Consider the following 15974-nt stretch of genomic DNA (forward strand, 5'->3'; position numbering starts at 1 on the left):
ATTCTATATGCATCCGAAGAAGTGGGCTGTAGTCCACGAAAGCTTATGCTCTAATAAATTTGTTAGTCTCTAAGGTGCCACAAGTACTCCTGTTCTTCATTTTAAAAAATGTTCATCAATGGGAACTGTTGAGTTCTTTCTACTTTGAAAATCATACCAAATCACGTTTTTAGCTGTGTAATATGGTTTTAGGATCCTAACTTTGAGCATCCATTTAAAAAAAAAATCCAGGTCTTTGGCTGTCTTTTTTCATGAAGAGCAGACCGGAAGTTGTTGTGACACTGTTTCAAATACAGGCCTGCTACTTTTAGTTATTTTGTTTATGAGCAGAGTTCATTTTAATTTTTTCAAATCATTACTATTTTAAATGAAGAACTGTCAGTTTCTCTCATAATAATCCTTTTCAGTCAGAATGACTGCAAACTAGGGGAGCTAACGGAACAGAGCCATACAAAATTGCTGGAACTTTCTCAGAATTTCTGCCATTTTGTTTGAGCCATTTTTGCATCCCTGACTTTTTGTTTTTGGGGAAGTTACATGAAAATGTTAGGCAAGCCATTTGTCTGGTTTTAAGATGCGCGATCCTCTTTTTCTCTGGTTTTGTCCCCTGTTCGGTACCGAGACAAAACCAACGTGGCTTCGTCTGGTATCGTGGATGGGGGAGGCCATTTTGGAGATGCTCCGCCCTGCCTGGCATGACCTTGCACACATGGTGCATGCAAGGTCATGTCTGCAAGGGAGGGGTAGTGTGCTTTTCAAAATGGCATCCTCTGATTGGCATGACCTCGCATGCTTGGTGAATGCAAGGTTACAACAGGGGCACTATTCCTGGAAGTACCAGAATGACCGGTATTCTAAGGATGCTGCAGTGGCGACTCTGGAAAAAGATAATTTAGCTTCAGAAGAAAGAGAACTAGAGAGCTGCATTCAATTCCTGTGTAATGCTGGCCAAGTAAATCGCTGAGGGCCCAATCCTGCAACATTGACATCAAATGGAGTTTTGTTATTTATTTCAAAGAATGCATGATCAGGCCCTTAACTTTTCTGTGCCTCACTTCCTCATCTCTGGAAAAGGGATTACAATATATCTCAACCTGGCAGAAGTTTTTATGAAGATAAATTCATTAGTGTTTGAGGTCATATTTTAAACCCAATAGACAGTGATATTCTGTATGTTTTGCTATGAAAATAATGTCATTTGGATAAACATTCCTATTTAAATTTGAAAAAGTCACTAAAGAGAACAATTTTCAATTTGCAAAATAATGTAAAATTTTCAGATGATGAGCAAAATATTTTCAATTATATCCTTATCTACAATTCAGCATATACTGTGCAATCTTATATCAAGGTAAAGAAAAGATGGGTGAAGAGGAAAAGGTTAGATCTGAGATGTAAATTAGAGGAACTTTTGGGTGTACTAGTAGAACTACATAGGTGTGAAAAGTAGGGCCTGATCCTGTAGAACTTGCTCCAGCAAAATTCCTCTGGAAATTTCATAATGAGGTAACAGGGAGTTTTGCTAAAATAAAAGATGGCAGGATTGGGCCATTATCACTACTGCTACCTGGTCTCCATGCCAGAAAGATTGCAAAAAAACCTGTCGGAATTTTCCACTCCTAGCCAGGACCAAGAAATATAGCAGCAAGCCAAACTGAAATATAATAATATTATGTACAAATTTCGAGTCTGTAAAACAGATGAAGGGTTGGGGGATTTTTATTCTATCTGAACTTGATTCATTCATCCCTGCATTAATTAAAGGAGGTGGATTCGCAAGCACTTCCATCTTAGAAAAATTGCTTCCTGGATCACACTTCCTTCCATTTGCAATGGTGCAGAATGCTGTGATGTCTGTGCATGTTCCCTATCTGCTCTCACAACATAGACAGCGTCCTCTTCCATTTGCAATTTCATAGTATTCCCACTGTAGGGGGAAGTAAAATTAAGTAATAGGAAAATATTTAATGTATTTTAGCTGTTTTCAATGTGATTTAGCAGCTCAAAATAAGACAAAGCAACACTCTATGAACAAAGGTTCTCTGTGGATCACCATTAAGTACTCCCACCACCACCAATAGTCACTGCATCACAGTATGAAAAACTCTACATTAAAGGGTCTCTTGTAAAATCATATATTGGAAAGAAAAGTTGCTTAGTCTGCAAGAGAAGGCCACCAAATTCCCTGAAAGAATTCATTAAAGATTGTGACAAATTAAAGGTTCAGGATGAGATTTTCAAAGCTGTGTGCATAAGGGATTTGGATATTAATGACAATTGGGCATCTGAATCCGCTAGCTGGCTTTGAAAGTCTCAGGGACAGTGTCAATTCTAATTTCTATTATGATACTAGGGTCTTCTCCTGCCTCTGTTGATGTCAAAAAGAGTTTTGTATTGACTTAAATAGGAGAATTAGGATCTCTCTTTTGAGACTTGATTAAGCAGCTTTCATTTCTTCCCCGTTATGTGCACAAGCTTTGTCAGGAAAACGAAGGATCAGAATTTTGACAACTGATGTACTATAGGATACATAGTGAAACTGCATTACTTTGATCTTGTCATAATCTGCTGATGTGGACACAGTGGCAAAATGATGGCACACATGCATGGAATTAAGCAGCAGGCCACAACTTTTATTAAAGTTTAACACAGGGGAGGGCCACTGGAGAGGCGCTACCCACCCCTACTCTCCTATACCAGACATTTAATTGGTTCCAGTGCAGGGATTACAGGGCTTCTTACCATATAACCCATAATGTGAGGCAGTTCTCCCCACAGGACTCAACTGTCTGAGTGCTAGCATCCTACCCCCACAAGAGGGACATAGGATTAGGCAGAGTGAGGACTGCAGCCAGCAAGATCCAACAAGGTCAAACCTCAGCCTATGAAAGTGACAAAGTCTCACCATATCACATGAGCCCAAGACCCATCACCAAAATCTAAAGTCTCTTACCTCTGGGAACCATACATTTTATTCTCTTAACTGCACTGGAAACCAGCTGCAAGTTGCAACGAATAAACACTACCGCTCTAGGACCTCAGTTACATGCTAAACACATTCCTACTTACCCCACTATGGCTTGAAGATACTTTAGGAAGGCAAAAAACTTTCTGGCCCTCTACCAAATGATTCATGGGAGAAAAAAATTCCTTCCTGACCCCTAAATGAGTGATTGGCTAGACCTGCAGGCTGGGTTCCCGTTCCTGGTGTAGGTGGATAGGATGGGCTGCTATAATGGAGCCAAAAGAGGTTCCACATGGCCTCTGCTCTGGACTAATTCCTAGGAGCTGGGAATGCTGGCCACTCAGCACCCTTCTCTCTCCCAGCTAGAGAATGGGTGCCAGAAGCTACCAATTGTCCCTTGACACATGTCTCTCTCCCTTACCCCTTTTACCACCAGACCCATTAGTTCCCCCCACCTGTTGATGTGGGTGGGTGGGTGGCATTTGGATGGCTGGCATTTGGATGGCCATTCACCCTTTACCCCAGGTAAATGAGATTCTAATGTTGAACAAAATAAGCTACTTTAAAGGGGACGGAAATATATGTCCAGAAGTATTACAGTACTTAGAAATAAAGATAGGTGCTTGTGACATTCCAGCCTTCTGCTTTATCATCTAATTACTTTTCAAGGGATTTGAGTCTTTCATGCTGCTAGTTTGCTTTGTGCTCTAACAATCTGCATCACCCTCTTTCCTTTTTAAACAGTCTCCTCACCCCATTTTGATACAGTTAAAACATTGAGTGAATTGTATATATTTTGCTCTACATAGCCTTTACTTTCAGTTTACAATCAGCTATATAATTCATTAAAATAGATTGTGTGTGGGGGCAGGGATTATTATTGAAAGATATCAATTTTCTCCTGAAATTCAGTTTCAGTGAACGATTGCTCCTTGCTTTGTCTGATTTTGTCTTTTTAGAGCTGGTCAGAAAAGGCAAACAATATATGAGCATGGTTTGAGTGATTATGGGCATGTAGCTTTCTTTCTGATAGGGGAAGATGGGAAGTGGGATTAAAAAGGGAGATGAGAAGGGTGGGGAAGGACAAGAGGGTTTGGTATTGTGTCTGGAACAGAAAGTCCAACAGACTGTCACTGTGGCTGTCTACTGTAAAGACAGGATGCTGAAGCCACTGCATCCAGTTCTACTGGCTGACTCTGAAGGTCTATACTAGTCCTGGCTATGTGGGTAGCTCAGATGGGAACCCCTGAAGCATGGTGAGTCCCACCCCTTTATGAAAATTTGTGGAAAGTGCATAAACTGTGCAGACCATGTTAGACATGAATTGTAAAAATTTGCTTCACTAAGTTTTTGCAGGGTTTTTTTTTAAACAATGCTGTGGGTTGTTTATTCTTATTATTCAGAGTTGTCACATGTAGAACTGAGCAAGAAAGTATTCCCAAATATTTGTTTGAATTAATATGCATATTCACTTTAGCATCCTTTTTTGTTTTCTGAAAACATGGGCATGTTGCTTTTCGTTGGAAAGAAAATTCATGGACATTAATAGTCTCATAATACTCATATGAAAATGTGTTTGTGTGAAAGTTCAAATTTGAAGTAACCTAGGGCTTGTCCACATGTGAAGTTATTCCAGAATAGATACTAAATTTTGCATTCACACCTTATATTAATCCATATTAGCTTTCTAGGGTAGACAAGCCCTTATTCAATCCCTTTTTATGTGCACCCTCCACACAGGGGAGGAGGATGTTTGCAGCAGCAAGATTGTCTAGCTCCACCCCTCTCCTGGGCCAATCCCCTGCCATTTCTGTATTGTCACACAAGGAGCAGAGCTCCACACCATGCAGGTGATGACTGTCACCCTGGAGTGCAGAATGAATTTCTTTCAGACTTTTTCTGCATCATTTCCTGACAACATAACAGCCTATATATATATTCTTTAAAAAGTAAGATTTATGTTAAAAAGTCATTGTTTGTAAAAAAACTAAAAATTATGTTTAATTTTTCCTTAGCTTTTCTTTGAGAACAGCACTGAACTTCCACTGCATGTACATTACCCTTAGGTATAGTCTGGCAGCTATAAAAATAAAAGCAGCATTTAGCATTCATAAATGAAATTCTAGCATAGTTATTTTGAACCATGTTCTTCAGTACTTTCCAGTTGCTTTTGTAGTAGTCAAATGACAAAACAGCTATGAACCTAGTTCAGCCAGGCTTATGATCGCTTTGCATTGCCAGCATGGACAAAAAGGTGAGATTGTACCAAGGACTCTGGCCCTTTATGTTTTCTTGTCTTCTTTCTCTTCATTAGTGTTCTACCAAATACTTTGTGCACCAGAAACAGTTATTGAAAAACTGGGATAGAAGTATAGAAAATAGTGATTTTGCTTTGTTTCAAGATTATAAAGTTTCACTTAATTTTTAAAAAGCTCCTCCTGATAATCTATAATACAAACTAATTCAGCTGTGAAAACATGCATAGTATTCCCTAACGCAGAACACGTAAGAATATGATATCTTTGCACGGGGCACACTCTTGACAAATGCATAATTTTCGTAATCACGTGGGTATTATGAATAAGGAGGGACTAGGAGGAGGCTCTTATTAAAAAAATGTAGCCAAGTAAAGAAAAAGGGGATCCTATATTGTTCTATACACTGTCCACAAAAGGAAAGAGAAGAAGAATGTATTTCAGCCAAAACCAACAAACATCCAGTTACGGTTCATTCCAAATCCTCTGGTTTAAAGCTTTTCACTGAAAGAACTTTGTAAGTCAAAGATGTCAAAATTGCCAGAGAAACTTCACACACAACTCCAATCTCAAATCCTGTCCTAGCTATAACTATGTGCAATAGATACATGTGTGTTTAACTGTGTGTAGCCTTTCAGTAATATATATATATATATATATATATATATGCATGATCTGGTATATGCACTCATCCAGAGGCACAACAAAGGTAAGCTCTGACTCCTAAGATAACATGGAAGTAAACGTATCCTGAGGATTGTTAAGCCAACACACTATTAAATATACCTCTAACATTGTTCTTTTTTCTTCACTCTTGCAGCTACCACATGTGATGGAAGAAATCCAAGTTAAACACTTTCACCAGAGCATGCTCCAAGATAGATGACTAGGCCTCAGGCTTGGCCAATACAATACATTTCCATTCTCTATTTATTTTTGTAGTTCAAAGATCTGGCAGTAACCGATTTGATGCCTGCCATCAGGACCAGTACACTTCTGATTACTGCCGTGAGATTTTCAAGCCCACAGACAGCATGTACTCCAGCATATGTCAGCTACCAAGATAGACTATGTACAAATAGCAGGAGGATTCTCTGCAAATGGAAGCTGGCTTTTTTCTTTCACTTTGAAACCTCTGATGATAGGCTGCCAACTTGCAGACCTTGCTTAAATCACAGCAACCACATAAAAGGGTTTTTTTGTTTATCTTAGGTCATTTAGGAAACCAGTGATAAGTTTGCCGTGAAAAATTCCATCTTCTCCCCAAAGTTGGCATGTTCATCCCAAGCTACAGGCTTTGATTTCATTTTAAGTACAGTTATGCCATATAGAGCTTTCCTTTATGGGCTTTCCTTTCCTACTAGCAAATGATTTCTGTCCCCTCAGGAACATAGTATAAGTTAACTAGCAGGTCTTAGAAAACAAAGGACAACTACTTCATCCCCATACAAAAGGGATGGTCAAACAGTGCCTGGTTCAAGATTCTAAGTGGAAGACTGGGCAAATGTATAGGAGACAGAGTGGAAGGAATGGCTGAAGTAGAATCAGTGGCCCCTTGCGTGTGTCCCTGTAGAGGGGGGGAGGACAGGATGGAGAAGAACCTTTAATCCCTACTCTGGCTTCTCATGCCCTGCCACTTCCACATTGTCTGCAGTAAGCTGGGCTCAGCTATGTAGGAGGTGATTGATTCCTACCTGGCACCCTCTTTGTGTAAAGCAACTGGACTGCTTCTCCTGCCAAAGACCTCTGAAGTGTGGGGCAAATCCAGCCCCAGCCTCCACCAATCTGTTGTTTGCTACAGTTGCAGAAAAAACACCCATCTGAGGAGCGCTTGTGAACACTTACATTACCTTATGTTCAAACGCATTCCCCCTTCTAATAAGAAGCCATCAGACTACTGTACAGCAAAAATTTATTAGAGAATAGACTCTTGATTTTTACAAACACATGCTTTACATTGCTCCTTGAATAGTCCCATTGAAACCAATAGGATTGCTCATATGAGTAAAGTTAAGCAACTGCAAGATCAGGACCTAACAGATTAATTCAGGTATTATTTTGCTGGTGTTAAAAAAAAGTAGTACACGCACAAAGAAAATAAACATTCAACCCAACAGATAAAATTACTGCAAATGTATCTTCTATTATCTATTTTAGCTACAGTTTTCCACTGATTATGTGGATAATTGAAAATTTTACTACTGTTCTCGTAAATGTGAGTAATTTCTTTCTGTCTTGTGTCAGCCAAAGACTGTTGGATTCCCATGGTGTAATGATCCCTGTTGTGGTTGTCTGCAAAGATTTTGGTTGTTTGGTTTTGTTCTCATTTGTTCACTGATGCTTCATAAAGCTACTACAGTTTCCCACACTTTTTTCCCCCTGATAATCTTTCATTGTTAACTTACATGATGTTATGTGAAGGATTGAAAGCCACAGGGGGCAAGGGGAAGAATAAAGATGTTGAATTGATCTGAGGCTTGTGGGTCTAGGGTGCTGTCTGTGATATATAATGGAACATGTGTTGGAGAAGAATGTTGGCCACAGGTCACTACAGAACCTTTGGAGAAGGATTTGGTAAGAGTGATATGGGTGAGAGACAAATTGTGGACAGGTCTGATGGTGGTGGGTTACACAGAGTCACAAATGTCAGACAAGGGTATGAGTGCAGGCACAGAGGGAAATATTCTTTTGACTTCTACAGAAAGGAGCATAATTTTCAGACTCAAGATTATTATTTTCAATACAACCATTTTTCCTCCTGAGATCTAGTTATTACCATGTCCACTTTTGACTGCTCAGTTCTCCCTATAATTCAATGTTCCTCTCTTAAAAATTGCTGAGATCTCATTGCAGAGATCACAGCACAACATCATTTTTCATCTCTACTATATCCTGTTTAGTCTGGGCTTGTTCATGTTCATAAGAATGCTTGAAATACTGTCTTGCAGAATAATCTAATGAATATACAAAAGTGACATGCAATAATTTCAGTTTTCATGGGAGATCACATGATATCTTTCACAAAAACTCACCATGTTGTGTCCTCGTGCCAATTTATCCCTCTGAGTAAGATGGCGTTCTCCTTATTGAGAGAGATAATGAAGCGATTCTATTATAAATCTCACAATATCTTGCAAATGTGCAATTACTCTTCACAAGTGCCCAGATGGGGATTATATCTCATTATATCAAGTGCTGTGCAAAAAACCAAAATGTCTGTCTCTAATTTATGGGCTTGGAAGCATCAGAAAGATCACATCCACTGATGAATAAACCACAAATGGTTCAGATTGAATATGTACCCAAATGATTGCATGCTTATCTTAACCTTGTCCAAAATTTGTAAGCCTCTTGAGTATGCAAAACTAGGCTAAAGCCACAATAGCTTCCTCATAAGGTTTCAAGTATATCCTGCTTTCACTTGTGTTGGAAATGTGTCTGAAAGACAGTCCTTCTGGTAGTACATTAGCACTTTCATTTCTGAACCTTTTCCTATCCAGGAAGTACAGACGTGTGAAAATGGAAAATGTTTTTTAAAAAATAATTTCAGAAAAAGTCTGTTTCGGATAAGTTTTAAATATTGAGTAAAGATTTGTATTGTATTTCCTGGTTCACCCAGGAATGTCCAGCCTTCTTTATTCAAGCCTAAACAGAACTCTCTAACTCCTAGCATCTTTTTCTAACACAAAAAACAGTCCAATTGCTTCTATTTAGAATTTCAAAACACACTCACTACATAATTCTTTTCCTTCTTTTCCCACTGCAGCATTCTGTAGATTTACTTTATCATTGGACTGTCTCTCTAGAGAAACCACTAGTTACCAATCTGCAAACTTTGCTTATTTCAATTTAATTTGCCTCTGCTATAGAACATTTTGGGAGTTTATCCCAAAGGAAGTGCCCATAGCAGACAACCTCAAATGAAGGCAAAGGAATAAAATACGTAGATCTTTGTATTTTACTGCTGTACTCAGAATCATTGTTAAGAGGTTCAATTTCAATTCTCTCTCAGCCTCCCCTCCCACCCCACTCCCCAGTTTTGGGGAAGCCGATATGCTAACATTGGGAAAGAAAACTAAACCTTTTTTTGTTCCTTAGCTCTTTTCTGTAGAGACCACAGTTTAGCCTTTTGGGGATTTGGATATAATATTATTTGGAGGTAAGTCTCTGATAGGAGAGTCACAATATCTGTAAAGAAAAAAAGTTTTAGGAAATCTCTCTCTCATTTTCACACACAAGTTATAACCCTTGAAACATTTGAGAGTGTTATCAGTACTAAGTCTTTTAAAGACTATATGTTCAGGATTCCCCCTCCCCAACCAATTTTAGTACTTGTTACGATCAAATTCAAATGCAAAAATATAATTATGGGTGCACACATACATGCACTTCCCTGTCTCTGTAGAATGGTGTCCAAACCTTCTTCTGGACACACAAACTCTGTAAAGTTGGGAAGCAAGTGATTCATAGTCCCACCGTCATTCAAACTCCCTTTGCAGAATTGTTAATTAAGTTCCATTTACTGGATTTTTATCAGCCTTAATGATACATAAACCAGAGATAATGAAGCCTGATATTCATATCAGCTTGAGTTTGTAGGGATGACAGTTAGAACCCCCCTTCCCCTTCCCCTTCCCCCTCCCTCCACCCTCCCACCGCCCACACAAAACTCTAATTTATAAAGTAAGCCCATTTAGGACCCAATCTTGCAATGACATTGTGAAGGCAGATGTCATTGGAGCATGGGGGCCTTAATCTGAATGTCAGAGCTCATGACTATGGAACCCCATAATTGCCATTTTTAGACTTGTGCAATGTGGGCAGGAGCAACTGGTTTAAAAATAGACCATTTGTCCGCTCTTTTCTACATGCTGTTACATCAGCCAACCTCAGCCTCCTCTGCAATGAAAATATGAACCAATGAAACCCAACATTGTGGCTAAGCTTTCCGTTACATGGAAAGGAAGCATATTGCAGACTGAGTAGAGCAGTAGTTGCTGATTAGCAAAGAAAGGACATTGACTGTTCAGCACTGGGCAACTGCAACTAGTAGAGTAGAGTGATCCTTTTGAGTTTGCCTTCGCCTTTCATTTATACTTTGTTCCACTCCCTCTGTGGGCAGCCACTCTATTTCTGAGCCTTTAAAGTTTAATGATTCTAGAATTCCTGATTACTAATGGCACTCCCTGGAATACAATATCTATTCTTTGTATGTTACACTATTATACAAGTTGGTAGAGAAATGTGATAGTTGTATTAATTGGACCTAATGATTGCCTTTGGGAGATTACTGCTATTTTATGTTGGAGAGTATCAACACTGAAAAAAGGTGACATATAATTTACACGTAGCCATTTTTGTAGGCAATTTGGCCTTGCTCATATTTGCATAATCCAATGAATTTTTAAAAAAGAATGTTATGTGAAATAGAGCTGAGAAATATGATAAAGTACGCCTCTATTCCCAAGCTTTTTTCTCTCTGCGTGCATCTGTCAGTCAGAAGGGGCCACCATATGTTATATTATTTTTGCTTGTGCAGTTTGCTGGGAGGGCAGAGGGTGGAAATCGACGTACTCATTGCTGCTTTACAGTTAAAGAGTTGACAGTCACTGCTGGTTAGATCATTGCCCATAGATTAGTTCAGAAAGTGCTACCTGGATCTAATGATATGCTCATATAGGGTATTTTTTTGTCCACCAGAAACTGAAGTGTTTTAACTCATTGATTTCTTACATCCTACTTGAATGAAGCAGGATTCTTTAATTAAATCAGCCTGGAGATTGATGGCTTTTGACCACTACATTTAAAAGAAGTTAGCAGCAAAATTGTAAATCTGGCCTGTACTCCCACCCTCGGGGCAAAGAAAATAAACAAACCAAGGGTATTTTGAATTACTCCTGTAATATTTGAAAAGTTTGCAACATCAAAAAATTAAATATGCGAGAAAACAGTTTTCTACTCAGTGTTGAACAAAGGAGGTAAAATGCTTCTAATCAAACAGTCCATTAACTAGAGCCTTTAATCCAGCAAAACACTTAAGCAGCTGCTTAACTTTAAGTGTGCAAGTAGTCCCATTGACTTCAACAGAACTAAAAAGTTAAGCACATTGTTTTTCTTTCTTGGGTCCTAACTGAATTTAAAATACCTAGTATAATAACTGATTAGAATAATTTCTGAGAGTCTTATTTTCCATAGGTGCTTTGCTTAAATAACTTTTTGTTTCTAACAATAGCTAACAGCAAATACAGCATGAATTACTATTGCTGGTATGGGGGTGAATGTCAGGGCTTCAGTCAGTCAGTGATCACTGAGCTAAGAACTATACAAGCATAATAAAAAGGTTCCTGACCCAAAGCATGAGATGATTATGAATAGCCTGATAAATGGTGGCTAAAGTATACTTGTTGCATAGCCATTGTCATGTTCTTTCTAGGTCATGGCAAAAGAGTTTTCAGAAGAGGTTTGAAGAAGGACAATGAGGTGGTTTTGCATGTTTACCAGGAACTCTTCCCAAGTATATGACATGAGAGAATGCACAAAGATGCTTATTGGAAAATTTGACAAATGGGTGGTCAAGACTGGCATTTTTGGCAGAGAATCAATAAACGTCAGTTACTATACACTTGGAAATCTGAATATTGGAATCAGTTTAATTGCTTTAAATGATGGAAATAGAAATTATACTTGAATGACTGAATTAAAAATGCTGTAGCTAGAAACCAGGTTTGCAACTAAATTACATCACAAAATGTTAGTATATATATTGAACAATTATCAGCAGTTAGCTGTGATTTGATCATTAATATGCTGAAAGTAGTTTTATTTCTTAGTTCAGCCTGATGAATGTACTTTAGGATTGGAGGAGGGATCATCATAATTCCTATGTTTGTGTGCAGAACAAACAGTGAAAAATTGAGCTTTCAATTGCAATTTTAAGTTCTGAAGTCAATAAAAGATAACAACAGTAGTCGGAATGTCAGAGAAAAAGAGTTTGGCATACCATAGAGAATTGTGTTCTAATCTTCAGCATAAAAGTCTAGTATAAATTAGATGTTTCTACTGACCTCTCTAGCAGACTCTCCTCTTGGGCAAATATTGCCCCCGTTCTGTGGCCAGCTTCACCTTTTAAGATCTCCTTCTCCAGGTACAGCATGCTCTGCAGGGGAGATAATTGGCACTGCCTGGGTGCAGAGACATCCATTAGGCTTGCTGTCAGTGGGATAGGGGCATGTCCCATCACAAACAGAAAATTAAAAACAAGTTTCAGAACCATCAAAATATTGTTTTTATAATGTCAATTTTGCTTTGAAAAGGTCAATATATATTATGAAAAGGTCAATATAATGTAAAATTTGAAACAATATAAAATGAAACATTTTGACATTATTGAAACAAAACTGTTTTGACATTATCATCAGGACCAAATGAGAAAGTCAAAGTTAATTGTTTTTACTTTATTCCATGGACATTTTGTTGAAAGCAACACATTCATGTGAAACATTGATTTCAACAAAACATTGATTTCAATCAACTGTTGATTTCCAACAGAAAACAGTTTCTAAAAAAAAAAAGTACTCTGCTCTATTTAGTAATAACATTAGGGAAGAAATTTGTATGATTTGTTGTGGGGTGGGAGCACAAGAAAAGTTTAAAAACAGCCTCATAATAAAAACGGGAGTCACAACACATCCTACAGGTAGCCCAAAACATCTTCCATATATCAAAAGTTTCTTTTAATCCAGCTGCCTCTGGAATACTAAAACTGATATGCTCACATTAGTTTATTGGTTATGTCTGGGAATTTTAGACTAGTAGTTTCAATGGGAAATAGGTGTCTAAATACCTTAGGCTCCTGTAAAAATCCAACCCTATGACTATGTGCTGATTTATTCCTTAGACAATATACCTTATATTCCTCTGAACAGATTGGATAGATCTAAGCAAAGAAATTAGTACACATTGTAGCACAAAATGCATCAAATCCATTGAGACTGGGTGACTCTGTGGTTCAGTGAGGTATATTGAATTTTTATCTCTCCATCACTGATTCAAATCTGATTTGGAGTAAATAGAGCTGTTATCATCTGAAGGTCATTCTATGTTTACATGAAATTGCGCAGTTCAGTTCCTAGAGGAAAGATATCTACAGACTCATGCCTTGCGAGAATAAAGTCATTGATTAAGTATTTTTAATTACTCACTCACAGTGTCTGTTCTGAATGGGTCCCCAATAGAAGTAAGATGGCAGTAAACTTTCTAGTATCATTTAATTTTTAATGGTGGATTTTGTTATTGGGGGAACCTATCCATTTGAAATTAGACTGAGACTATCAACTCATTCACATAAAGCCAACAAGAACAATTAGGTATGAACTACTGATGGGAACTGGGGGACATTACTTATTCCTAAGGCATTCAGTCCCCTTTGAATTCTGTCTATTCAGGTTGTAGTTGGCTGCTGTGAGATCTCACTGCTTTGGTATGTTGGTTTTAGACGGAATGAGAATGTCTAGTCTGCCCACAATACAAGCTGCAAAAAGCTTAATGTAAAGAACCATGCATATGGTTGTTCTGCACATACTTAGTCATAATGAGTAAATAACTTCACAAAGGATAGTGTAAGTTTCACAGTCCAGGAAAGACTTAAAACCGAGTGCAGCTGCAAAAGCATCTGTAGTGTCACTTGGTTTCTCCGTCCTGTATTTCTAGCCAGAAAGATGTGCATGAGGGCTTCAAGGCTACTGCTTTCCATTCTTCCAAACTTGTAGTAATTGAATAAGTGACTTAAGAAGAAAATTTGACGGGTGGGTTTTAAATTTTGTTCTTGTGGTTGTGCCTAAAAATATTGACAAACAACTCAGCGTGTCTTGAAAATGACAATCTAGGGGAAAAAAGGTAGGTAAAGACAGTCCAGAATGTTTGTGATTAGGAGACAAGTTCAAGATAAAAAAAATTCATTGGAAAGAATCAGTAAAGAAAATAAATAACCAAAAGTCCAACAAGACAACTAAAAAGTATGTAGCACTATATTAGATTCACTCACAGCTCAGCTTTTCACTGCCCAGCAGGAGTTACAACAGCCATGGGGAAGCTTGACTTACTTTATTTGGGTATAGTCTCCAAGGGCTGGTGCTGTGTCTCAACCTCTTCCCACCTCCAACATTCCCCAACATGTCAGGTTGTGGTGGCGTGGGGGCAGTTGGCTCAGGAATCAGTTTTGCCAGTTTTACACCAACTGAGATATCATTGGAGCTGGCTAGAAAATAAAAATCTCTTGCTGTGCAAAATGTTCTGTAACATGTTTAAAACAAAAAGAGCTATTAAAAAAGTTATAATAAAAAACAGACTGAAAACTCCAGTCTCTATATAAAGAAACTATTGTCCTTTGGACTGAATAACGTGACCTCTGGATGGCAATAATGTCCTCAGTCTGGCTTTGAGAATTAAGCCCCCCTGATTGTCTATAGGATTGACAAAAGTGACAATATCTTTCCACATAAACTAGAGTGCTAGACTAAATCTGTTTTATTACACCCTTTAAAAATGACATTTTGTTCTATAAATGAGCTAAATTAATTTTCAGTGTGTTTCACCAATAGTAATCAAGAAACTATATTTAGACTTTTACATTAATTGTATAGTAGACCACTGAAATTGGGAAAGAAAAAAGCACCATCTTTCCTAAACTGATAGATAAAGTAGTAGGGGCTCAGCTGTAACTACCTCTGCTTGGTACAACTGAGGAAAGTGAAGGGAAAACATTGCTCAAAGCCATCTTTATACCCTTTGTCTGCAATCCATCTCTGGCCACCTCCTGCCTGTGGGGCCAGCTACATGCCCTCTGCTGGTCACTACCTCCTTACTGTGCTGTGTGAAGTGAAAGGTCCTGCAATTTGTCAACACATTCATTCTACAGCACACAGAGTGTAGCAATGTGGTGACTGGCAGGAGTAGGGCTCACAGCAGCTATTGAATGGCACCCACGAGCAGGAGGAAGTGATCTGAGCCCACGCAACCCAACCCATGCCCAAGAGGATGAAGTTATTTTTCTGATGCAATTCAAACCTGACACTTGCAGTTGGGTTCAGGGTAGGTTCGGGGGGACGGCAGCAGCATTTTTAGGAACCAGAGACAAAGTAAAGGCACAGACTATTATACAGATTCCCCCAGATCTGTGGGCAAGGCTTGCAGCTTATTCTTATTACACTAGTCCAAGCTGAAATGAGGTCACTATTCTGCCCGCGCCCAGTAAATTGCATAAGGTCAGATATCTTGCAGCCAATCAGTACAAAAGAGGTAGAAAAGAGTGTCCAGATTCTCATCTCAGTTACACTCACATAAACCTGGAATATCTCCTTTGAAGTCAGTGGACTAACTCTTTTAACACTGGAGTAACAGATCAGAATTAACCCCAATAGTTGCAAACCTATTGGAAAAGGCAGTAGTAATTTCCCCTTTTTAATGATATATGGATTCTGGCCAAAGAGTTCACATTGAGCTGCCTACTATTAGACATCTGTCTACATATATAAGCACCTATATAAAAGTGGCCTAGGTTTCAGAGGTGCTGTGGACCCACAGCTCCCATGGCTTAACACCTCTGAAAATCAGGCCACTTTTATTTAGGTGTCTAAATATGGATCACATTTGGGTGCTAATTTAAAGCACCCAGTGTCTGAATATTTTGGCCCTTGTTAAGATCCAAAACCTCATGACTAGAAACACGATGTTACAATAGCTGAAAAAGTTAAAGG

The 15974-nt window shown here is 38.5% G+C and overlaps 1 long non-coding RNA gene across 2 annotated transcripts in view; it reads left to right on the top strand.

Annotated features, from left to right (window-relative positions):
- The window catches only part of LOC103306602 (uncharacterized), a 134576-nt gene extending 123533 nt beyond the window's left edge, over positions 1-11043 (top strand). For both annotated transcript variants that reach the window (XR_010601341.1, XR_006176807.2), the window contains one exon: positions 6041-11043. This is a non-coding gene — a long non-coding RNA (uncharacterized LOC103306602). The remainder of the gene's footprint in view (positions 1-6040) is intronic.
- Positions 11044-15974: the final 4931 nt, after the last annotated feature.

This window comes from Chrysemys picta, chromosome 5 (assembly GCF_011386835.1).
Source record: "Chrysemys picta bellii isolate R12L10 chromosome 5, ASM1138683v2, whole genome shotgun sequence".
NCBI lineage: Eukaryota > Metazoa > Chordata > Testudines > Emydidae > Chrysemys > Chrysemys picta.